The 27,374-nt window shown below is 41.7% G+C and overlaps 1 protein-coding gene across 1 annotated transcript in view; it reads left to right on the forward strand.

Annotated features, from left to right (window-relative positions):
• Positions 1–27,374, forward strand: part of LOC124556238 (EH domain-containing protein 1-like) — a 144,282-nt gene that overhangs the window by 52,196 nt on the left and 64,712 nt on the right. The gene's annotated exons all lie outside the window — the stretch shown is intronic.

Consider the following 27,374-nt stretch of genomic DNA (forward strand, 5'->3'; position numbering starts at 1 on the left):
TATCGATACAAAATATCAACGTTTTTATTTCAATACCCATAACTTGTAAAACCTAGGATGTTAGCAAACGATCAAGTTTTTTTGTCAAATTTACTCTTATTTAGCCACAGACCTGTCAAACAAGCCCATACACACACTAACAAAGTATATTTTATTAATCTCAGTATTGAAGCAGATGTTGTTCTTTATGCTGTATTTTGACACTAACAGGAATGTCTACAAATGCCGATAAAGCATTTATAACTTTGATCTTGGCAGTCTGAAGAAGTAGAAGAAGAAGAAGAAAACAAGACATTGGACCAAGGAATGGTTGAAACCAAGAGAGAACAATAAACATGAATACCCATTAAAGCAAATGTTACTCTCAGAACCTGATGGTTGGAAGGTATCAACTTTCTGCGAATCTGCAGTGAAACGTTTAATCACTTGTTTTGAAATACTTCGCCCACACATTGAAAAATAAAACAGAAGCATATGAAAATTTATTCTCTTCTGGTTGGTCCTCTAATGCTAGTTCATTAAAATATCACAATGTGGGAACATACAACGTACATCGTTTGTGGAAGGACTGAAGAACTACAATTTTCCTATTCTATTGCACTTCTGCTTCCATGTTGTGTGTATAATTTTCTGTTTTCTTATTATCTCTTCCTGTGTAATATGTACCTGGGAAATATGTGACACCTTTACCATTCTGGTAAATGCTAGTGCTATTTGGTTTTTGTTGTTGACTGTAGTTTCCATAGTTGTCGAAACTCATGAAAACGGTACACTGAGATAAATTGTAATGAAACTATTTTTCAGTAAACATATGCAGAAACAATGAAAACGTTCGCCATCTTGTCAAACTCTCCATCAATCCAAATTTCTGACAAACATGTGAAACACATTCTTTAAGACGGGTTTCCACATGCAACAAAAATGATGGCACTTGGCCATCACTCGAGTGGCGTCACTGAAGTTGTGTGTGGATACACCCAAACTTCTGTGGCACCACTCAAGTGACATCACGTTTAGCTGTGCCACAAAAGCTCAAAACATTTTAATTCTATGATGGAATTTTCGTTCTCCAACCATCACTTAGCATCAGACAAGGACACCATCTTTTAACCTAATATGCTGTATCTGATGTTTTTTATATTTGTACAACGAAAGTATGTAGATTCAATTATCAACAGCATTAAGGATGTATGTAAAACATATTGTTTTGAGTATGGGTTATTTCTACAGTGGTAGGACGTGCATTATGAGAAGATAATGAGTAATTTATGTGATGAAAGTAGATTATGTTTTGATTACAATCAATCAGGGTATTTTTGTACCACTTTCTTCCATTTCAAATGGCTGCTGTTTCATCTACCATCGTTATTCTCTACTAAAAGTGACAGTTTTAATGCCTGTGTGGTTTCAAGTTACCATTTCAACTGGCTTGTGGTAGCTGGCGATCGACAAATAAGTGATTGCAATGGTGAAGTATGATATATCTTTTATATAGTTTTCTTTGTAATGTTATGCCACCTTTTGTACTTTGTGGTAAAATCTCATTGTACGTGTTTGTGATTATTAAATGAATGTGCTACATAAATGCTTGTGTCTGCCTACTGCATCTGCTTTCCCAAGGAGAATTCCTTCTGTGGTAACCCGACTATGAGCAGAAAATTATGATTCCGTGAAGCAACTACGGGACAAAAAAGGAGGACAACGGCAGTGTTTAGCTCCTGCTCAGAGCTGCGATATCAGATATTTATGACGTCCTACAATCGCAACTGCAACTGTCTACAGTTCAAAGTAGAACTGCACAGCACATCAAATTGCCAGTATTCTGGACATCCAGACCCAAACTTTGGTTCCTGTATGCAGAGAGCACTTTTTGCTAGTACAACATTCACGATGCCACAGTGCAGTTCCATTGCATCATAGTGCATCTCAGCAAATCACGAAGGATTCTAGCAGAAGAGGTTTTGCATTCGCACAGCTACATAGCTTTTAAGTGCTGCTTAATTCAATATTTCACCCCAACACCTGAAAACGGACTAAAGAGGATAATGGTCACCAAAGATTTTGGTAACAAGTCAAACTGTCAACTTATGTGCAAACTTTGTTCACTAGCAGTACCTGATTTTCTGCCAGAACAGTCCTTATGCATGCTTTGGCTGAAGAAACTGCCAGAAAATATGAGAATAGTCTTGGCTGCAGACCAAGACGCCCCCCTCCCCTTCAAGGGTGGGCAGAAATGCTGAGCCTATTGCAGCATGCTCAGAACTGAAAAATGGCAGTACTGTTGACTTCATTACTTCCTCTGGAGGCCCCAAACCGTGCATTTAGGAGGCGGGCGTGCGCAAAGGTCCTGGAGCAAGCATCATGGGGAAAGCACCGATTTCCACTACCGTGCAGCTAGCAGAAAGCATTCAGGTTCTGGCTTCAGAAGTGGTAGTAGTTCCTGCAAAACAAGCAGCAAACGTCAGACTCAAAATCGAGTGGTTGCTAATGGTAGGACAACAGACAGTATAACGACAGGCTACGAAAAGGTGTGAATCACTTGTGCTAGTTCCATCAGAGGTTAAGGGTTAAGGTACGTAACTGCGCAGCCCCATGTCGGTACCCAAACTCGTTTGATTACCTCTAACGGGCGCAGCAGGTGGTCGTACAGGAATTGTCAGTGGCCCTCCCCTGCTCCCCTCTGTTTCAGCTATCAAGCCAGTTTCACAGGGGTCGTCTGCAAACAATATTTTCCGCGATGTACAGTCGTGGACAAAACGAGCGAGACCCCTCGCCTTTTCGTTATGCTGATTCGCACAACTTTAAAGCCTGCTACACAGCATAACAGGCAAGACGACGAAGTGCTACCAACATACTATTCACAGGCGTGAAATTTAAAAACTATCCGAACTTTGTCAGACTGTTTTCAGTCATGTGTAAGACTATATTAATGCTGATTAGTGCGTTAAACACAACACGTAAATGTAAGATATAAATGAAAGAAGAAACGCTAATGAGTACGAACTGTACTAATAAAAATGAATTTCAAAGTGGTTCAAATGGCTCTGAGCACTATGGGACTTAACATCTATGGTCATCAGTCCCCTAGAACTTAGAACTACTTAAACCTAACTAAGCTAAGGACAGCACACAACACCCAGTCATCACGAGGCAAAGACAATCCCTGGACCCGCCGGGAATCGAACCCGGGAACCCGGAAGCGAGAACGCTAACGCACGACCACGAGCTGCGGACAATGAATTTCAGCTTATCGAGATAACATAACTCTTTTGGTAAGACAAAGTACCCCAGATCGTTACGAATTAGCAAAATATTATGCGCCTTCGTCCGCGAAACGCTCTGTGTCATCGAAAAACGCTTTTGTTTGCATGAATGTCACCCCAACTCGCGTATCAAATCTCGGACTCTCTCTCCCCTATTTCGTGACATTGTAAATCGTGCTACATAAACCGCCGTATCTTTAGATTGCGTTGACATAGAAGCTCACTTTTTTACACCACCAAGGGACCGTATACCGCAGGAAGTGCGATACATTTCCGCTTATTATGTCTACCCGTACTCGAGGAGAACGGGTTTTAAGGGTCGAGTGGACAGATAGACGGCCAAGAAAGTGAGACTAGTAGCGTTCCATTTCTACCGATTTAGGTGCCGAAATCCTAACAACGAAAGTAGCTACGACAGTTACTGAAGATAAGGGCCACATAAATAATTCCCCCTACTCTTTATTCGAAATGTTCTAGTTGCAGTCGATACATCAGCATATTAATCGTAGCTATGCTTTCGATCCAAATCACGTTCACAGGAATTCAAATAAAATCCATTTGCCTATACACGTCTTAATTCAGATCCCAGTAGTAATGCCGCCGCGTTTTAGAAGTGCGAGCATTCCCATTCTAGCTAGCTTAAGAAACAGTTCAGCTAATGAACGTTTTCTGGCTGTGGCGAGTCTAATGAAGAATTCAAAACATTGTTGAACACGTTTGGCAGCTATGTAGCCGTTTATTTCTTGGGGTGGTACAGAATTATTCTAGTAAATTTACTCGTTAATAACAGTATTTTGTTATTTCGATAAACATCCCGAATGATTGTCACATAAGCGGTGACATAAAGGTAGAAAATTCATGTTTTTGAGCCCAGGAAGCTCAATGCAACAGAAACTGCAGATCATTTTGCCGTTCTCATTGCGAAATTGCCGGCTTATTCATGTCTGGGGTAATAATAGAGGGCTGTTTGCCTGCGTTGTCTACTAGCGTAGTGAAAGGTGCTAGTTACTGCAAGGGAGGTCTGGTTTGTTTACGGTTCTAACCTCGATGTAGACAGATAGGCTATCAGTAAAGCAATTTTAAGAAATTTTCGCTCCCCAATACGTTTTATTGCTACCTTTATTCTGTACCGGCGCCCTGTGGATATCAATATGAAACTCTTGTAGAATTTCATACTTGTTACTGCCTACTTTTTCCGCTTCTGCCAATAACTGAATTGAATTAAGTGTGAGACTGAAAGATTTTTAACTGCATCTCGTTATGAATCTTCACGCATTGCTAAATTTGCAAACTTTCATGGTACGTCAGCAACGGTAATATAGTATGACTCGTCCGAACGTTGACACAGATCGTTTCGCGGCCGAAGGCGCATAATATTTTGCTAATTAGTAACGATTTGGGGTACTTTGTCTTACTAAAAGAGTTATGTTATCTCGATAAGCTGAAATTCATTTTTATTAGGACAGTTCATACTCATTAGCGTTTCTTCTTTCATTTATGTCTTATATTTACGTGTTGTGTTTAACATACTAATCAGCATTAATATAGTCTTACACATGACTGAAAACAATCTGACAAAGTTCGGATAGTTTTTCAATTTCACGCCTGTGAATAGTATGTTGGTAGCACTTCGTTGCCTTGCCTCTTATGATGTGTAGCAGACTTTAAAGCTGTGCGGATCAGCATAACGAAAATGCGAGGGGTCTCGCTCGTTTTGTCCACGACTGTACATCCGGATGTGCAGTGCAAGAATATGTTCACAGCGGAGATGCCAAGTCGTCTTTATTCACTCAGCGCAACTGTTCAAATGGGTACATGACCCTGAGTCTGGAGACAACACCAGAGGAGAATACTGCACACTGGAGTACATTTAACATGCAGGAAACGTCTCACAGACAGCATTATAAGTTAGAGCCCATCCTGGACAGGGAGTTGGTACACATGCGGCGACACTATATTACAGCCACACCCAGATGTGAGAATTTTAGCCTTAAAGGGTTATATTATTATATATATTATTATATTATGTTAACCGGGGACCTAGAAACGACAGAGAGGCTCCGTCCCCACCACAGCCGCAGTGATCCGCAACCCCACGACGACTACCGCAGTCCACTTCACCCCTCCACCACCCCACACCGAACCCAGTGTTATTGCGCGGTTTGGCCCCCGGTGGCCTCCTAGGGAACATCTCACACCAAAAGAGTGTAACCCCTATGTTTGCGTGGTAGAGTAATGGTGGTGTACGCATACGTGGAGAACTTGTTTGTACAGCAATCGCCGATATAGTGTAGCTGAGGCGGAATAAGGGGAACCAGCCTGCGTTTGCCGAGACAGATGGAAAACCGCCTAAAAACCATCCACAGACTGGTCGGCTCACCAGACCTCGACACAAATCCACCAGACGGATTCGTGCCGGGGACCGGCACTCCTTCCCACCCGGAAAGCCGTGTGTTAGACTGCACAGCCAACCGGGTGGGCTTAAAGGGTTATAATTGTGAGGTCACAAACCAACAAAAAGTGACTCTGAGTATGAGGGAAATCATCTGAGAGTCGGATTTACAAATATTACAGACCAATCCAAACAACAGGTCATGATGGATAGACAGTCAGGGAAGGGCTCTTTGGTCGACACAGGGTCGGATATTAGCGTGTTGCCCAGAGACTTGCTTAACCCAGATGTTACAGCGGCACCACTCCACCATGAATAATTCAACAATAGAAGTGTATGTGAAAAAGTAGATGGTGTTAGATCTTGGTCGGTTTTTGGTTGTAAACGTCACTGAGCCCATCCTGGCAGCAGATATTTTGCACTATTTCGACCCTGTTATGCATGACAGTAAAGGGCTTATACAAAAGGCTACAGTAGTAATGACTAATCACAGTGAAGAATGGCACCACATTGTCAACGAATTCACAGACATTTCTTCTTTGGTAGAGGTGAAGGCGATGGTTTAGTATAACGCACAGTGTTTTGTACTCACCATGCCAGGACAACCATGTAGTTTACAGCAGCAAAAAAGATATGACAGATGCACCAAGGAGGGAGTGACCAGGCCTTTGGAAAGTAAGTGTGTTTCACCACTGCACCTTTTGCAGAAGCACACCTGCATGTAGAAGCTGTGTGGAAATTACTGGATATTAAATTTAAGGACGATTATGGGCTGTTATCCTGTACCATATACCTCCTATTATGGATGTACACAATTCAGTTGCAGGCACTACGATCTTCTCTGTAATCGATTGCACACGTGCTTATACTCAAACTCCAGTAGCACCATGCGATCTGGATAGGATGGCAATCACCACACACTCTGGATTATTTGAATATTGTCACATGCCATTTGGGATAAGAAACGCTGCACAAATCTAGCAGCGTTTCATTCATCAGATGCTCCGCGTACTTACTGCTTCTTACATGGACGACATCCTAGTCTTTTAACAGTTATGAAAACAGCATAAAAAATACACTCCTGGAAATTGAAATAAGAACACCGTGAATTCATTGTCCCAGGAAGGGGAAACTTTATTGACACATTCCTGGGGTCAGATACATCACATGATCACACTGACAGAACCACAGGCACATAGACACAGGCAACAGAGCAAGCACAATGTCGGCACTAGTACAGTGTATATCCACCTTTCGCAGCAATGCAGGCTGCTATTCTCCCATGGAGACGATCGTAGAGATGCTGGATGTAGTCCTGTGGAACGGCTTGCCATGCCATTTCCACCTGGCGCCTCAGTTGGACCAGCGTTCGTGCTGGACGTGCAGACCGTGTGAGACGACGCTTCATCCAGTCCCAAACATGCTCAATGGGGGACAGATCCGGAGATCTTGCTGGCCAGGGTAGTTGACTTACACCTTCTAGAGCACGTTGGGTGGCACGGGATACATGCGGACGTGCATTGTCCTGTTGGAACAGCAAGTTCTCTTGCCGGTCTAGGAATGGTAGAACGATGGGTTCGATGACGGTTTGGATGTACCGTGCACTATTCAGTGTCCCCTCGACGATCACCAGTGGTGCACGGCCAGTGTAGGAGATCGCTCCCCACACCATGATGCCGGGTGTTGGCCCTGTGTGCCTCGGTCGTATGCAGTCCTGATTGTGGCGCTCACCTGCACGGCGCCAAACACGCATACGACCATCATTGGCACCAAGGCAGAAGCGACTCTCATCGCTGAAGACGACACGTCTCCATTCGTCCCTCCATTCACGCCTGTCGCGACACCACTGGAGGCGGGCTGCACGATGTTGGGGTGTGAGCGGAAGACGGCCTAACGGTGTGCGGGACCGTAGCCCAGCTTCATGGAGACGGTTGCGAATGGTCCTCGCCGATACCCCAGGAGCAACAGTGTTCCTAATTTGCTGGGAAGTGGCGGTGCGGTCCCCTACGGCACTGCGTAGGATCCTACGGTCATGGCGTGGATCCGTGCGTCGCTGCGGTCCGGTCCCAGGTCGACGGGCACGTGCACCTTCCGCCGACCACTGGCGACAACATCGATGTACTGTGGAGACCTCACGCCCCACGTGTTGAGCAATTCGGCGGTACGTCCACCCGGCCTCCCGCATGCCCACTATACGCCCTCGCTCAAAGTCCGTCAACTGCACATACGGTTCACGTCCACGCTGTCGCGGCATGCTACCAGTGTTAAAGACTGCGATGGAGCTCCGTATGCCACGGCAAACTGGCTGACACTGACGGCAGCGGTGCACAAATGCTGCGCAGCTAGCGCCATTCGACGGCCAACACCGCGGTTCCTGGTGTGTCCGCTGTGCCGTGCGTGTGATCATTTCTTGTACAGCCCTCTCGCAGTGTCCGGAGCAAGTATGGTGGGTCTGACACACCGGTGTCAATGTGTTCTTTTTTCCATTTCCAGGAGTGTACCTTTGACAGGTTTTTACACGCCTATAGGAAACTGGTGCCATGGTCAACAAAGATAAGTGCGTTCTTTGCCAGCCCAAAGTGCAATTCCTAGGTTATGAGGTATCAGCAGAAGGACTCACACCGCTTGTGGAATTAGTAACAGCCATGAATATGCTCCCAGTCTGAAAACATTTGACGGCCTTAGAAGATTCCTCAGAACGCTGAATTATTATCGTTGGCACTTATTCCAGGCTGCAACATTGCTGCTACATTAACAAATCTGTACAAAGGTAAATACCTTGTGGGGTCAAAGGAGGTACTTTGGAATTCAGAACAGGTGACGATATTCGAGAAAGAAAAGAAATATACTGCACAGGTGGTCCCGCTGACATTGTTGCAGGCACCATTGGTTCTCATGGTTGATACAAGTCAGGTGGCTGTGTGGGTGGTATTCCAGCAGTTCGTCGAGGATTCCTGGCAACCTTTAGTGTTTTATTACCAGCCACTCACAGGCACACAGAGTCTTGGAGCGCTATTGACAGGGTGCTGTACAGGGTGTATGCCACAGTCGAGTACTTCAGGTATTTGATCGAAGGAAAACCTTCCACGATTTATATGGATCACGAGCCAATCATGCCTCTATTCTAAAGAGATTCGTCTAATGTCTCACTCAGGTTGACAACCACAATGGACTTCATAACGCAATTCACAATGGATGTGTACCACATAAATGGAAGTGAAAACATAGTCAGATGTTACACAAGCATGAAGACCATACAGTGGAACAACATAGCACATGCTCGAGCACTTGACCCAGAGATATGGGCCCTGGAGGAGCAGGGTCAATCAGGTTAGAACCAGAAGCAAGTGAAGACACTGTCAGGAAATTTGACCTTATGATGCGACATACACATGGCATGACATGAGTTTTCATACCTAAGATATTTCAGCATGTCATTTTTGAAGCATTCTATGGCCTGGTGCATCTAGAGGTATGAGCTACCATACAGCTGATGACTGAAAAGGTGGTGTGGTCTGGAATCAAACAGTGTGACCACTGCCACAGATGTGAACTGGGCAGGCACATGTCTAGACCGACAGGATCAATCATAAGACCTACAGCCTGGTTCATACTCATTCATGTCGATATGGTCTAACCAGTCACATACTCCAAAGGCTACTGTTATTTGGCCAGGATCGCAGACTGCTTCACAAGATGGCCTAAGGCTTTCCAGTTGTCAACATCACCGTTGTGCCCATGGAAAGAAAGCTACTGGTTGGTTGCAAGATTCAGCATGCCTGAAACAATAACTACTGATAAGGGCCCATAGTCCAAGCCCTCATTATTCCAAGAGTTGCTTTGCATCTGTAGCTGCAACCAGATTCATACAATGAGTTGCCACCCATCCAGCAACAGGATGATGGAAAAAATCCACCACATCCTTAAGGAAGTACTGAAGTGCAATGATGTTACATGTACAGAGGATTTGTTGATGGTGTTGTTAGGAGTATGGTCAGCCTTCAACGAAGACATGGAACACCCACTGGCACAACTGGTATACGGTCAAGCATTACACCTACCTACTCAATGGATCTTGGACAAGCTAGTAGATACCCTGTCAATGCAGCTGATTTCAGAATTTGGCAGACCACACCACGAAACTATGGGCCTCCTCCGACCAACCACTCCCAAGCCTCACAGAGACAAACCCATCTTTGTCCACAGGGACCTAATCAGCTCACCACATGTGTGGCTTCAGTATGACTCTGCTCGCCCCCCCCCCCCCCCCCCATTATTCTATCCTTACAAAGTACCATTCAAAGTGGTGTTGTGGGAGCCACACACATTTAAGACTCGCTGGAATGGCCGAGAGGAGATGGTGTCAATTGAATGGCTTAAACTGACTCCTGTAGTCATGGAGACAGGGGACACAGAGGCCGCCACCCTCACACTTCAGGCACTGTGGTCTCACGTACCAGTATCAACCTATGGGCGTCTTTAAGTTGGTAACGGAGTAAGAAGTTCTGTCTGACACTGATACCGGTCGCACAGAGTCTGGCAGACCCAGTGGTGTGTGCACATTCAGCCACATGTACAGCAGCTCAGGACTACAAATGCTCTTTGCACTCAGAGACCACACTGAATGTAAACGTCCACTCAATATTACTTACCCTTCATGAAATTTGGAATAAGCATATATCGGACAAATACCAGCCCTAACTGAATTCAATACGGCATACTATTGATGTTCAAATCTAAGTCGCACAATGGATAATGTGTAAGTGAATTTACATCAATGGAAGTTTCACAAAGTGTACCATTCAGTGTATTATTGGATTCTCCATGTCTCTCTTATTGCACACTCATGGCATGTACTGGCCTTGCCATGTTGATAATGGCGGTCATGATGGTACAAAATGGCGGGAGTGGGTGCAAGGTTTGTAAATCGAAATGGATGTCAATCCATATTATTTGTACACTTTTAACATTTATTTACTCAGATAAGCACCCTTGGCAGGAAACAGATAATTCTCTTGTTTTTCGTCTACGTAAACTACTGGCCTCCTATGTATATAATTAACTATTCACAGTTATTTTACTAATGCGGGTAATAATAAAACATTTAATCTCTAAGGCGATGTTGTACTGCTCTAGGAAAAGGAAAAGAATGTTCTGTAAATTAAACATTCACACACACACTCACACACTACCTCCCTAACGTCTTCTACACCCTTGAGAGTTTGAAGCAGAAAGGAATAGCAGAACAAGACAGTGGCCACTTGGAATATTCAAGCATACTACCCTAAATTTGGCGGTTTACCCAGGCCATTACCCAAACTGTGAAAACATCGATACATTATCACAGTTCCTAATAGTGCAATTTCTTTCTCATACACATACCCAGTTCCAGTCCAGATAAAAATTAAATAAATAATACAGTAACATATTTCCCCTCCAAAATTGTCATGAAATACCTAATCGAGGCACATGCTGAATAGTACAAGTTAAGATTATGCTCGCCAACCTCGACTGCATTCCGATCACTCACGCTGTCTCCGTAATTATTGTCTGTCCATCCAGCAGCCACCATGTCTGCCACAGATAATGAGAATTCCGTGTACTCACCATGTATACATACTTGCCTGTACAAATGATTACACACAGAAGTAAATTCAGTTTAATTATACACTCCACACGCAAATAATCTCGATCTACAATCTGCACATGCAAGGCTCATCTGAATTCGGATCAAGCACTTTCTGTCGACATTGTCTGTGTAGCCAGCTATCATAAGGTCCAATGGAGACAATAGGTTTTCAAAGTACTCACCATATGTTCATGCTCGCCCATTCAAAAGAAGTCACACACAAATAATTTCAACTTGCTTCTATGCTTCACTCGCACATAGTTTCAACATATTATCATTTGCAAGTCTGGTTACAAAGCATGCCCTTTGCATAAGACAAGAATGCCGGGTTGGTTAAGTCCTTCCTCCTAAATTGTCCTATGGAAATATCAGCCTCTTATTGCTTCGCAATATCTCCTAAAGAGGAACAGAGTAGTGTGTAATTCGACCTAAATATTCCATATACAATACCCTTGTCGTCAGCAAAATTAGTGGAGCACATACTAAAGTCAACTGCCCTTCTCTAGCACCAGCGTCTGAGTGCCGCACATGGCGTCACCAGTGACCAGTCCTTCTTCCAGTAAATGGTGGGGAGAGGATTTACTACCAACCATGGCCCACCACAGCTGAAGAACTGTACACATCTTTGACCCATGATCCTACTCTGCTGTTCTTGGAAGAAAACCCAAGTAGGCAATAACTTGGAACTGTACAGGCAAAATTTATGAAAGCTTCCTCTATCACCAGAGCAGATGACGCACTCCAAGCCATTCAACACCAAAACCAACCACCAGAAGAAAACAGAAATGAAGATATCACTGAGACACTGAGGGCACTTGACGATTAATGAGGGATGTGCATTAGAAATCAAAACAGCACAGCTTGTCCATTCCTTCTCCATAGCACACTGATAGCACTGTACTGAAATACAGAGAAATTATGTGCATAAATGCGACCTGCTGGTCTATCTAAAGCGGGCAAAAATGAAAGAGGAAAAGTGGTACCCTTTCACCATGTCATTTCTAGGAGGAAAAATGAACAAGATCTGTCCTTGCGATCAGTGACAGTCTCCAACATCTTTTCCAGACAACTGTGCTGTCTAGGATAAGACCATAACGTCCTAGTCAGCATGTAATACAACAAACTGCAAAAGAAAATTCGTCCCAGATCTTCGAGTTCTCGTATCTATGATATAGAATGCCTAAACTCTACTAACACAACGTTTGTGTCCACTCCCACTGAATGAATCTGAATTCTCCACCACAATTACTACAAGTAATTTAGGTACACTCATGAGATACATCATGATCCTGTGGTAGTCTTGATATACAGTACCTAAGTCTAGTTTACAGAAAATCAACAACACAAATGAAATCAAATCACGCCCCATGTATTATAGGGAGCGTTAACACACACACTAAACGATCATTGTGATCCTGTTCTTTTTCATACAGTTGTATAATAAATACACTAGGAAAAGCAAAACAAAATACAAAAACACTAGTAATGCATTGTTTGTAATTGACATCATTTACGGTACTAACCTTTCCAACATCAATTTATTCCTTATTTTCTTTTATGTAGTATGACCCTTTTGTCTGTTCACATGAACAAGCAACACCACCCAGTATCTGTGCCTTTAGAGTTCACACTCCGTCAAAACTTAGTCTGATATGGCTATTAAGCAGCTGCAAGTACTCGCAATAATCACAGAGACATTTCAGAGCGAAGCCCCTTAACCATGTCATACTATGAAATTAATCACATGCAATGAAAACCTCCATTCATACTCACAGGACACTACTATCACAAATAAAACTTCACTTCCAAATGGTCATGTGTTACCTGATTCAAGTACTTGCTACTAATACTTACACCTAAAACGATGAAGAAATGATTTTGGGCCTTTCTGTTTCATATTGAATAACTGTTCTCATATTACCAAAGTATCGAATTATCGAATTGTAATCCTCAGATTGCCCAAAATGGTCACATCTTATAACGTTATTGTTAAACAAAAAACCAATCTGTCCATAGGCAAGAGGAGTCCATAGAAATACTATGCATCAGAGAAACGGGTCATAGTTGCGGTGGGCATTCTTCCAAAGAAACTTGGAGGAGCCAGTCTATCCAGGATCACTTTAACAGATCCTCTTTCTCTCTCTCTCTCATTCAGTCAAACTCTGAGTCAACTCAAGAGTCTAATTGATACTTCTTCCTTTCCCCTAAGAAATAAAACGTCCCACATTGCACCTATTGGCCATCCCATCACCCTGGAAGGAATGCGACGTTCTTTTTCAGAAACATTATTGATAAAATTTAGATAACCTGCATTTGAAGCTGACTGCCGAACGATTCTACTGCCGCTAGCATACATTGTGTGTAAGGACCGCGAAGATGAAATTCGAGAAATTAGGGCTCATGCAGAGGCATATAGACAATAGTTCTTCCCTCGCTCTATTTGCAAACGGAATAGGAAAGGAAATGACTAGTTGTGCTACAGGGTATCCTCCGTCACGCACTGTGAGGTAGCTTGCGGAATATCTAAGCAGATGTAGATGGAAGGCCCGTCATCCAGACAGCTATGTGGAGACTTGGGTGATGTCAAGCATGCCATTCAGCACTGTTCAGCTGGCTGTATCGCTGGGTCACTGACTCAGCTTTCTTCCAACGCATTCGCCATCAAACTGTTGTCACTGCGGCCATAATAGTGGCTTGACCTCTCTGGTGAACTTGAAATAAGTATAGAAACGTGTACGGCGTCTCCTTCCCACAAACGGTGTAACGAAGTTCTCAACCATATACAACGTCCCGACAAAAATATCCATAACATGCCTTCTAGTTCCAAGTAAAGTTAACATGGCTTCTTACATATACCAAACAGTTTGGTCCTGAATGTCTGTTCAATCCCTTCTGCTGCCGTGAAGTTGCAACAGTCAATCAGATTCATTTAAAACATTCACTTGCTGCCCTACGTATGTCAACAACATAAAGAATTAATTCTATCACATGGTGAACTACATCAGCCTTCCTGAATCTATCTCACGTACATGAATGGAACTAACTGTGCAGCATTTATGCACAGGATTTGAATATCTTTCTACATTTAAATTATAATAAACACACAACATCTTAAAATTAATTTAGGGCTAACCAACTAATCTGCCCACACACTGCTGAATACTATACACTTCTGACATCGTTAGCATGGAGGCGATCTCCATCGTTCCTCACTACGGAACTCCTGTAGATAAAACAAACAACACAGACATAAAACCATCTTATAATTTCTCACAAAAGCACAGAGTTTTAATTTACTGATAATCCTTAAAAAAACAGAACTTACTATTACTGTGAGCTGCGTTAATGAGGTATCTACATATAAAGGCACATACATTCTTGTGATGACAATAGCACACAAAAAGGCAATGAACTCCAAGAGGAAACCATTTTCTCCCTATCTACACTGAATGTACATAAAGTTAAGTCTCAATGGTAGAATGAGAGAAAATGTTACACTCAGAAACTGTGCTACTAATGAGTGATGTATCACTGGCCCGTCATTTGTACTCAAGCATTATTATGGTATAAATTGGGTGTACTAGTGACAGCTCAGACTTGTGAATCCCCTAATAAAGGACAAAACATTATCTCATAATACCATCTTACATTATCATCCACTCTATTATTTTACAGAAGTGTTATATCACAAACTAGTGCTACTTAACATATGTTTAATCATCATTAACTGATTATACATCATTATAAGCTTGTAGATTATGCAAGCTGGCCTTCAGAGCGGTCATAAAAATCGAAGGCTTCTACCAAGAAATGCTTATGGCATCTACACACAAGAAACAGTTTTCAAATAGTTCCTGAGGAATTGTTTTGGAACATATATCCTTTCATAGGAAAGAGAGTAGGTAGCTATCCCAGAGATAACACAGCTTTCTTATTCATTAACAAGATCAGGTTACTTGGAGACCTAAAAGATCATTCACACATTTGTTTCCTACACTACACACATGAACATATCTCACTAACCACACTCATGCTGAGGTGTCGCCCATACTCACTAAATGTACCACAGGATGATCCACATCGAATCTGTTCCGTAACAGTTCACTGCCTGTTCTGATTGACCAGTCTGCCCAGATTACACATCTGACATCTGTAATGTGCGGTGGCCACCCAACCCAACGATATCTGGATTTTACCTTGGTTTTGCCACGTATTGAAGAAATTCATAACAGCACTCCTTGAACACTCGACAAGTCGTACAGTTTTTCAAATTCTCATGCTGAGCCTCTGGGCCATCACAATCTGCCTTCAGACAAACTCAGATAGATTGTGCATCTTGCCCATTCTAGACATAGGCAGCACTCTCTCTGATACTACATGCACCATGCATGTGTCTGACTAGCAGTTATTCTTCGTCAGGTGTCGCTGCTGTCTCCTGGAAAGGTTTATATCGATAGTACGTTGATGGTCACAATGTTCTGGCTAATCAGAGTAAGTCCACATTTGTACAAAAATGACATTTACTTGACTCAAATGGTTTGCAGCTTGCAGGAACACCTTGCATATTAGAGATGGAAAACAAAACTACAAAGAATCAAAAAAGGAGTGTTGGCCCGAAAAATGTCATTACGTGATGCAGACGGGAAATTTAACACACTACACAAGGAGCTTGAGGAAGAGGAATCTACATTAAATGAGTATTTTAGAAAGTCTAAGTACCAGTGTTTCCATTTGTTGCGTCAAATTGCACCAAGAATTACTAAAAGGAACAGATTGTTACGAGCTGCCTTCACATCCCATGAAAAATTGGTTGATTTAAGGTTAAGTTTAAAATGACAGTCCAGTGTAGCCTTTTGTGCAATAGTGTTATCTCTGCCAATAACTCTCCCTCCAAGTTTATAGATGTTCTTTATGTCTTATATTTGGCTTTTAATAGTCCAAGTGTCTTATTTGGAATGGGATTAGGTAGTGAAACCACATAAATATTGACAACTTATGCTTGAAAAACTTTTTCACACGCAACCCAGAGTGCTACTTAACTATAAATAAGCCTACCACAAACATATATTTAAACAAACAACTCTAATAAATTACTTGAAGTATACTTAACAAAAAACGTATTTTTCCACTGTGGCAATTTCTGAAAGCTTCAGACCATTTCTTTATGGACCATTGCAAATGCATGACAACATTCAAATAAATTCTTCTTACTAATCAATCTGATACTACCCCCATACTGTTTTCACTTCAAGTTGCAGCCATATTGCAGTCCATTTTATTGTACAATATTAAATATGGTAACAGTATGTAGAAAAATTCACTTTATAAATGTAGAAGATGGCAAGTAATTTTGTATGCTCATGTCATACAATACAGACTGCTGCCTCACTGCCCCAATTAATCTCTCATCATTTATTATAAAATTGCAAATTTAAAAAACAAATAACGAAATGACACAATTTATAACAAATAACAAAAATAATAAACAACAATGAACCGATCTCAGCAACAAAAATCACAACAAAACGAAACATGGGGGCATGCACATGGCTTTGTATCGGGAGGAAATGAGCTTGAGGCTCATCTAGTCAGCAGTGGACAGATGAGATCAGCCATCAAAACTTCCCAAGAAGCCTCAGCGATGCCATGATATGACATGATATAATGGAATGGCCAGTGTGGATGCTGTTGTTTGAAATGCATTGTGGAATGTTTTGATAGGTCATGACATGATGCGATTTGACGCCCTGACAACTCATACCCCATGATCTCTGCCAGAAATGTTACAGTCATTCATCACACCAACAATGCTCACGGCATGGCCAGTCACATGCATCTGTGGCTCGACCCTCTGAAAAACAGTCCACCCCTGTCCTGTCTTGCAGCAAGCTACAATGTGGGTGGTCACAAGTACCTGTGCGCAGATGACCACACCAACATTCCTCCTCTCTTCTCTCCTCATCATTGAATTTTTCATGGAAAAGGGAAGAGCAACAACATAGAATGCGAAGAAATTATGTTACATTACTGAATATAAGTATTCCAACAGAAAGATAGAGCACAGTTTCTTTTTCAGTGGTTAGTAACAGCATCTCACCAAAATGTCTTCCTTTCATTTGTTATCGAATATTGTGGTCGAGGTTGTCGTTTGAACAAATTTCCAACAAAATATTGGAATCTTCGTGTATAAAGATAAAACTTAACAAATATACATATAAGGTATAATTAACATTTTGGATATCTAAACGATCTTCAATGTGTTAACTCATTTTCGTTTACAGTAATTTTCATTAACAGTAATTATTTGTATTGTGTATCTATTCACACCCTATGAATATCTAAATAATGCTCAACATGTATCCTCAGACTTTGCTTAGCAAGAATTATTTTCATTGTAGTAATCACACATCTTGTACCTTGTGAGACAGTCAAAGAAGGCTCTAGCTGAGCCATCTCTTTACAATACTCTTTCTTCCAGAAGTGCTAGTCCCAAAAGGTATGCAGGAGCACTTCTGTGAAGTTTTGAAAGTAGGAGAGAGATACTTGCAGAAGAAAAACCATGAGTGCATACAATAATTTCCTCCATCATACCTTAGTGAAAGATCTTGTTGAGAACCCAGGAGGATTCTGGTCATACATAAAACCACTAAGTGGGCCAAAGGCTTCTATCCAGTCACTTGTCAGCCAATCTGGTGTGACAATAGGAGACAGCAAAATGAAAGCAGAAGTTTTAAATTTCGTGTTTAAGAAATCATCCACGCATGAGGATCGTACAAACATACCATCATTTGACTGTCACATAGACTCTTGTTTGGAGGACATGGAAACAGGTATCCATGGCATAGAGGAGCAACTGAAAGAGTTGAAAAACAAATAAGTCACCAGGTCCAGTTGGAATGCAAATTCGGTTTTACAGGGAGTACCTGGCAACATTGGCCCGTTACTTAGCTTGCTTTTATCATGAACCTCTTCCCAAGGAAAAGTCCAATTTTCTTAACATCGGCTTGCTGCAGAGGTCATGAACACCTTCGTAGATCAGATTTAATAAAGTTCCATGAGACAGTATAATTTCTGTCCACAGATCAGTACGGTTTTAGAAACCATGGCTCGTGCGAAACGGAGCTTGCCTCTCTCTAATATGATATCCTACACACTATGGATAGGGGGCAACGGGCAGATTCCATATTCCTTGACTTCTGGAAAGCATTCGACATCGTGAGTCACTGCAGGCTTTGACGAAGGCGGGGGTGGCTGAGCGGTTCTAGGCACTACAGTCTGGAACCGCGCGACCGCTACGGTCGCAGGTTCGAATCCTGCCTCGGGCATGGATGTGTGTGATGTCCTTAGGTTAGTTAGGTTTAAGTAGTTCTAAGTTCTAGGGGACTGATGACCTCAGCAGTTAAGTCCCATAATGCTCAGTTCCCTTTTGAACCATTTTTTTAAAATATGCACGCCAGGTTGGTGGTTGGGAAGGCGAATGTCCGACTTTATTTTATTGGGCGTGTTTTGGGAAAGTGTAGCCCATCTATAAATGAGACCACATATAGAATGCTAGTGGGACCCGTTCTTGAGTACTGTTCATATGTTTGGGATCCCTGATCACATTATAGAAATACATCAAAGCAGTTTAGAAACGTACTGCTAGATTTGTTAACGGTTGGTTCGGTCAGCATGTAAGTGTTACAGAAATGCTTCGTGAAGTCAAATGGGAAACCCTGGAGAGAATGCAACGCTCTTTTCGCGAGGCACTATCACGGAAATTTAGAGAAGCGGCATTTGAGGCTGACTGGACATCGATTCTACTGCCGGTAATGAACATTTCACAGAAGGACCACGAAGGTAAGATGAGAGAAACTAGAGCTTGTATGAAGGATTATAGATAATTGTTTTTGCATTCTATATTTGCGAGTGGGACTGGAAAGAAAACGAACATTAGTGGTATGTGACGCCCTGCGCCATGCACTGTTTGGTGGCTTGCGGAATGTATATGTAGCTGTAGATGTTAGATCAGTCAGTAGGAACATTGCCCACAAAGGCAAGTTCATGGGTTCAAGTTTCGGTACAGTTCACAGTTTTAATCTGCTGATAAGTTTAGAAAATAAGGCACACTCTGCTGAAAAGTAAAAGGGCCATTCTGTAAAAAATCCCCTGCTATAGCTACGCCATTTCTAGACAATATCCCTTCTTACAGATGTACTATGTCAGAGAACTTCTGTGAAGTTTGGAAAACAGTAGAGAGGTACTATACTGTAACAGTGGGCCCTGAGTTGTCCCTTAGTAGTTTGATCATTGAGGGCATTTCCCACTATACTGACTCTAGTCATATCAAACTTTTGTTCAATTAATGACCTGTATGGTACAATCTAAATTCAGGCCCGGAGTAAATTGGTTTTGATACGTTAATTCTGTAATCCAGGTTTGTGAATTCTTATTAATTCTTCTGGATGTTTGGCATAATTTTTCCATAAATATAATTTTTCATTTATATATCAACATAACTTTAAACCTTCAATCCAACACTATGAAAATTAGTTGAAAAAAAGCAATGACAAATAATATGAAAACAATTATAGATTAATTTTGTTATTTTTCACACTCAGTTTAAATGCACGTGAAGCATATGTTCTTATTTATGTTTTTACTAATTTCACTGCAGATATGTAATTGAAACTGTTGTGGGTTGGCAGGAGAGCCAACACAGTATTAAGAGAAGAAGCCGAAAGGCACGCGTTTTAGCTCACGCAGGCTGGCGTGAGGTCTGGAACAGGACAAGGAAATTAGAATTTAGAAAAACGGACGTAGCTGGTGGAATACTTAACTTTAATCCATTAATGGTGAACGTCGGTCTGACGGTACATGCATCACAACATCAATAGCAACTGATAATGGCGCCTTGCTAGGTCGTAGCAAATGACGTAGCTGAAGGCTGTGCTAACTATCGTCTCGGCAAATGAGAGCGTATTTTGTCAGTGAACCATCGCTAGTAAAGTCGGTTGTACAACTGGGGCGAGTGCTAGGAAGTCTCTATAGACCTGCCATGTGGCGGCGCTCGGTCTGCAATCACTGATAGTGGCGACACACGGGTCCGACGTATACTAACGGACCGCGGCCGATTTAAAGGCTACCACCTAGCATGTGTGGTGTCTGGCGGTGACACCACAGAAACCATAACTTAAACAAAAATTTTCCACATTTTGTATTCGCGAAATTTACAACCATTGGCATTTGATACGATTACTAAAAATCATCACATGAATACATATCATCAGAAAACATTATATAAAATAAATTTGTTAAATAATCTTGAAAATGGAAGTTGTCATATTATTAATTTGACTTAATTAAAGTTTTAGGATGTTCTGGAAAGGCACACAAGTCATTAACCACTTTCATCAGTCTTTTATTAGTCATATTCAGTCCTGCTTCTGTCTTGGTTGGTTAGCATTTTGTATTTGACTTGACTTGGTGGATGTTTATTTGTGTCTTTTCAAAAATATTTGTGAAATATCGGGTGATAGGATAAATAAACAGTGATTAACCACTGAAGATTTGACTCCAGCCTGTGTCAACTAAGAACGCTGTATGGTACCTATTCATAATATTATACTATTCTCTGTCAGATATGAATACTGACTCCCCATTCAAAAATGATGATAAAACTTTTCACTTTTCTTCAGCGATACTTCTCTTGGATCTAGGAATGCATTTCTGTAAAACAATTTTGTTTCTCAAACAATGTTCATCAAATTTAAGTATTAATTGATATTCAAGGAGACAAGTACGTCATATATGTGGACAAAAGCAGGAATAAGCAACTCGTAGCCGGAATCTAATATTTTCCAGGACACCAAAATAACAGAAGTGCAAGGCCCGTGTTACGACAGAGAAACAGAGAACGGCAAGTGCATGACAGTGAACTCTGAATATGAGAAATATGGCGTGGAAATCCGTATAATTTCTGTTTGAAATATGAGTATAAAATGACCAAATTTTTCCATTTGTACTATATGGGTGGGCCTCATAGTCTAGCGGTAAAATGCATGACTGACCTTCAGAGCGAATATATTTGAGGAATCTCAAACAAAAACTTCTCGAAGCCGGGGTTCAGTGAAGCAAAATTTTATGATTGACACCATGGTCCAGAAATCGTTGGGTTCGGTGGCCACCGCACATTACAGATGTCAGATGTCTAATCTGGGCAGACTGGTCAAACAGGAGGGGCAGTGAACTGTCACGGAACTAAAGCAGACTTTAGTGCTGGACAGAGTACAAGTTGTCTGAAGACACAGTGCACCAAACACATAAAATGATAGGCCTCCGTAGCTGAAGATTCATGGGTGTGCCAATGTTAACACTATGACATCAGCAACTACAACTGAAATGGGCACTTGACCTTCGGCACTGGATGTTGGTGCAGTGGCAATATGTGGAATGGTCTGATTAATCCTGATACCTTCTTCACCATGGTGATGGGAGGGTGCAAATCTATCGTCTTCCAGGGGAACAGCTCTTTGATACCTGTACTTTGGGATTGAGACAAGGTGTCAGCACCCCCATTATGCTATGGGGAGCATTCACATGGACATGGAGCTGTTAAAGGCACCATGATGGCCACGGAGTATCGTACACTGGTTGCAGACCACGTACACCCCTTCACGACGATCGTATTTCCCAATGGCAGTTGCATTTTTAACAAGTCATAACACCAGGAGTGTGACGGAGTAGTTCTAACTCATTGCCCACCCTCCCCAGCATTTATGGAAATTAGGTGTCTCTTTTGTGCAGATGTAGTTCCAGTGACCGCCAATGACCTATTAAGGCCTCGTTTCTTCCGTGCCATGATGCATTGCCACTGTAATCAATGCTAAAGGTGAACATACTGGCTATTAGATAGCTGGCCATAATGTTCTGTCTGATCAGTGTATATAAGCTACTGAAATGTCTACGTGCACTTCACTCATAAAAACAGTTGAAATCTATCTTGTGAAGGTCACAGTTCGTACAAAAAAAAAAAAAAAAAAAAAAAAAAACACTTGAGGTCAGCCATGCAAGTTGAGATCAGGTGACTTGAATTAACTTGACATGCCTTGACATGATGGAATGTGTGAATACACCTTGACATGACAGTGCCGAAATGTGACAGCCAGTGTGAATTGGCCTTAAGTGTGACAGGGGTGGCAGATAGTTGTCATCAGTTGTGAGAGAAGGTTATTTGAAATCAGCAAAATATATGTCGTGACCTGATCACACTGCTGTTGCAGTCACTCACAAGTGAACAAATGTTGTGGAGATGACTTCTGGAATGTAGCTTGGACTGTGATGTACTGCTTGAACGTCTTGTTCAGTGCAGTAACATTTTTCCCCAGGCAGCACAAAAGCAGCAGCATGACATCGCTGAGGGTGTTGTCATATCCAGTAGGTGACTGTAGCATCTGCAATTCAGTGAGTGTGATGTGGGTCATACAATGTGATTGCCAAGTGTGCATGCCCATTAATGGAAGAGCTAAAACTCTGATGGAACCAGCAGAGATGTTTGGTGGATGGTGGGAGATTGGTGTCTGCCACATGACCAGTTGTTATATCAAGTGGCAGCCACTGTGGGGAAGTGTCATCCTCTCGTGGGGTGTTGAACAGTCTGGGTCACATTGTCTCAGTGTGGTTTGGATGGAGGCATGACATCATGACTGACTGCCATGGCAAGGTGGGGTTGCCAGCTTCTTCAGTGACAGCTGGGAAAAGTTGTGGTGTATCAAACAGCAGGAATGGCATGGGAGCAAGAGTGACAAGCTCAATAATGATTGGCTGAATTCATGCGCATTCAGGTCCTTTCCATCATGAAGAGAGCCAAAGTTGGAGCGAGGCAAGATGGCGGCCATTGTCAATGGGGCTGGTTGTACATTGCCAACTGCACAAGTCAGGAGGGTTGAGAAACATGTCCAAGCACTGTTCAACTGGTTGAAAGGCACAAGTGTGAAAATGTCTACTGTACAAATGCAGCATAGTCGAAACAGTAGCAATAATAAGAGCACACTGTCTAACTAGTTGGATAGCATTTCAGGCACTGTAATGACACTTCGTACCTGAATTTAAGTTGCATGGAGATTGTTGAATGCACCATTACGCAGCACCAAACATGTCAGTTATACATTCCATGCCTAAACGAGTAATTTCTTGTACACTGATGGAGGCAGAGCATCATAGATGCACTGGATGTTCATTACACTACACAGCTGTGGCGTTATTTCAAATCTGAATAGAGTCTGATGCATTGCAAGTGAATGTTCTACATCATAGCATGGCACATTAAACAAGGATGCAGGAAAATCACTGTCAGTTCATGCAAAAAGGATAGAGACAAAGTGCAATAATGACTGCATTGTCAATGCGGGGTAACAGGCCTGGTGGTAACATGAGAAAATACGGCGCCATGTGGTAGTTAGAGTTACCAATGTAGGAACTTGGGTATGGACAGCTGTGATAAGATATACAACATACATCCATACAATAGAGTTCGTTACTTTATTTATGTAATGTATGTACACTGTTGTGGGCTGATCATCCTACTGAAACATAGGCTGAGTCTAGATTAAACTGGCAGAGAGTATCTACAAAGAGCCACTCAACGGTCAGAGATGTCATGTTGTAGGGTCTTGCCGGTTGAGTCCCCACACTCTGTTCATGTATGGGTTCAGTTTCTGCCTAGCTACACATGTGTGTATATCACCGTTATGTTTGAATAGGTTTTCCTTTTTTGAAGATGCTCCCTTAGAACATGAGCTTGTAGTCTGGTCCAGAAACAGTCATTATTGAAATCAATCATTACATTAACTTGCTGTTTTTAAGTAAACGAACAGTTTAAACAAAAATGCCTATTTTTATGTTTAAAAAAATGAAAGGATAAAAATAATACCAGTGACATAGACTCTTTTAAATAATTATGAAATATAACTTTTGAAATAATGGGATACACCACTTTTATAAGACAGCAAATATGTACCTTGTTACAAAATATAAATGTTTGTATGATAAAATTAAGTGTGCTTTTAGAACATAATGACAGTTTTGTATTTAATGACAATTAAATTTGCATGGAATATTATGTAACATACATTTGGAAAAATATTTGAAACATATGGCATTTGTTGTGGATGATTTCAAAAAACAATAAAAACCAAATTAAGTTTTGTGTAGGTACATATTCTATTTTGAAACTAGGTCATTATAAATAACTAATTTTCATAGCACAATATTGTCACACAGATACTTGCAAAAATATTATTATGTTATTGAGAAATTTGAAAACATATAAAATTTCATAAATGCACAAATATATAGCATATCTGTAACATAAATTTCATACTTTCTAGATAAAATTGGAATAAAAATTACTGAAAAGACAACATCAGTTAACCCAGAAAGTTACCATAAATCATGGTTTGTTATAAGTAGTACTACAAATTTAGGGGAACAATATGGAAAATTTATAATGTATGTGGAATATTTTACTAATTTCACTATTTGGATAATGGTTTTTGAGGTACATGCTTTATGCTCCTCCCTCGTTAGATTTATTTTCATTTACTCTAATTCCTTGCTGACCTCAGTTTGTGTATCTTATCAATAATCATGTAATTTACATTCCACTCCACGTTTATTATTCCCAATTTATGATACTCCTCTACAATTCCTCTGATTTTATACATTACATTTGCTCCTTTTCGACCTCAGGTTCATCTTTCACAGTAATAGTAGTTATTGTCATTTATGGTATAGAGTCATGAATTACCATTGCTATAAGAACTTCACTCTCTTTTTAGACATAATCATATGATTTCTCTAAGATTTTAAGGGAGACTTACTGACTATTATATACTCTTCTACATCCTCTCCACTTTTTTGCATGCCATTCAATCATACAACCCATATGTTTCACAGTAATATTGAAGTGCCTGAAACAACTCCAAAGTTCTGAATAAGAGATGCAAACCACTTTCCTTTGCAAGTAACTTTTTAATATTACTGTCTGATAATGACATATCTGTGATGTTTCTCTCTACTGTGCAATGCACGCTTTCAGTAACATATCTGAGTTATAAGTTAGGTTGCGTTGGGTTTTTTGGGGGAAGAGACCAAACAGCGAGGATTAGGGAATGATGGGGGAGGAAGTCGGCTGTGCCATTTCAAAGGAACTATCCCAGCATTTGCCTGGAGCGGTTTAGGGAATTCATGGAAAACCTAAATCAGTATGGCCGGACACGGGATTGAACCGTCATCCTCTCGAATGCAAGTCCAGTGTGCTAACCACTGTGCCACCTCGCTCTGTAATCATAACTTTTATCCACAATTATAAATATTTGTCACTGATTGTATAAGTATTTATTAACACAATATTCCATCTAAGTTTCTAAAGTAAAATTTTCTCCAATTCACTATCACTTTAACATACATAAAAGAGAGTTTTAAGTCATTTGTAAAGGTAGGCTCTGTAACTGATTGTACACATAGGCCCTAAAGTGACCTCTAATTTCCTGGCCACCCAGGTGTGCTAGCCCCGTTCACTTTTATGGTCGGCTCAGACAGTTTTCAGTTGCAGGGTGAAGGGGGATCTCCCTAATCCTGAAGGTTTGGTTATTGAAACTGACCAGACAGGCTTTAAGAGTGAGTATGAGGTGGAATCCAAGATTTTTGGGACTGGTGCTGCCATCTGGAAAGTAGGAGTAATAGATCTTTGCACTACTAGGTGGCGAGAGCTGCATATCTAATAAGTCAGTGTGCAGAGTGGCATTCAGCTGGGAGGACGTGTTACATGTCCACAGTGATTTCCGTAATACTCTGTGTGTGGTGTGTGGCGATTTTACCATGGATCCACGAACAGAACAGCATATGTGTATCAAATTCTGTGCGAATTTTGGGAAAAGTGCTATGGAGACCCTAGTAATGATCCAACAAGTGTTTGGGGGACAGAGCATGAGCCGTACGTGTGTGTTTGAGTGGCATGCTCAGTTCAGGGCCGGTCGTACAACGTCAAAGATGATGCTCAGACTGGAAGGACCGTTAGCTGCACAATGCCAGACATTGCTGCCAAACTTCAACAATTGGTTCGTGCAGATTGACGTTGAACCATTCAAGACCTTACAGATGAAGTGGGTATTGGTTATGGGACATGCCAACGAATGTTGTAGTGTGCATGGACCTTCGTCAGACTGCATCTGATGATCCAACCTTCTTGTCATGGGTTATCACTGGTGACGAGAGTTGTAGTTATGATTATGACCCAGAGACAAAGCAACAATCGTCCCAGTGGAAGAGCCTCGGCTCTCCAAGACCCAAAAAGCAAGACAGGTGAAGAGCAGAGTGAAGAGCATGATCATCAGTTTCTTTGATACCAAGGGAATTGTGCACAAAGAAATCATCCCACCCAACCAAACAGTGAATTCCACGTACTAATGTGATGTTTTGTGATGGCTCCATGAAAATGTGTGGTGATGATGACCTGAACTTTGGTGTCAAGGGAACTGGCTGCTGCATCATGGCAGCATGCCCTGTCACAAATCCTTGCTCACCAGGACCTTTTTGGCAAAAAACAACATGGCGGTTGTACCCCACCCACCGTACTCACCAGATTTGGCACCTTGCGACTTCGCGCTATTCCCAAAACTGAAACTCAGGTTGAAAGGCCATCGGTTCAACATTCTAGAGAGGACACAAGAAGCATTGCTGGCAGTGATAAACACCCTCGAAGAACAGGACTTCCAGAAAACATTTGACCAGTGGCAGAAGTGCTGGGACCGGTTTGCACGTGCTGGTGGGAACTACTTCGAAGGTGATGGTGACCATTAGTCCAAAGGTAAGGTTTTCAACAGATGGCAGTACCAGTCCCAAAAATTTTGGATAGCACCTCGTATTTCAAGAAGGACCGCTTGTCACTACAGATGTGAAGGCAGTTGGTGGCTAGGCTGTATGGAAGGGACTTCTTGGTATGGAATGGGTGGCAGCTGTCGAAGTGGAGGTATTGCTGGTGGTCGGTAGGTTTGAGATTGATGGAGGTACTGATGTAACCATCTTTGAGGTGTAGGTCAACACTGAGGAA

Source organism: Schistocerca americana, chromosome X (genome assembly GCF_021461395.2).
Source record: "Schistocerca americana isolate TAMUIC-IGC-003095 chromosome X, iqSchAmer2.1, whole genome shotgun sequence".
Classification (NCBI taxonomy): domain Eukaryota; kingdom Metazoa; phylum Arthropoda; class Insecta; order Orthoptera; family Acrididae; genus Schistocerca; species Schistocerca americana.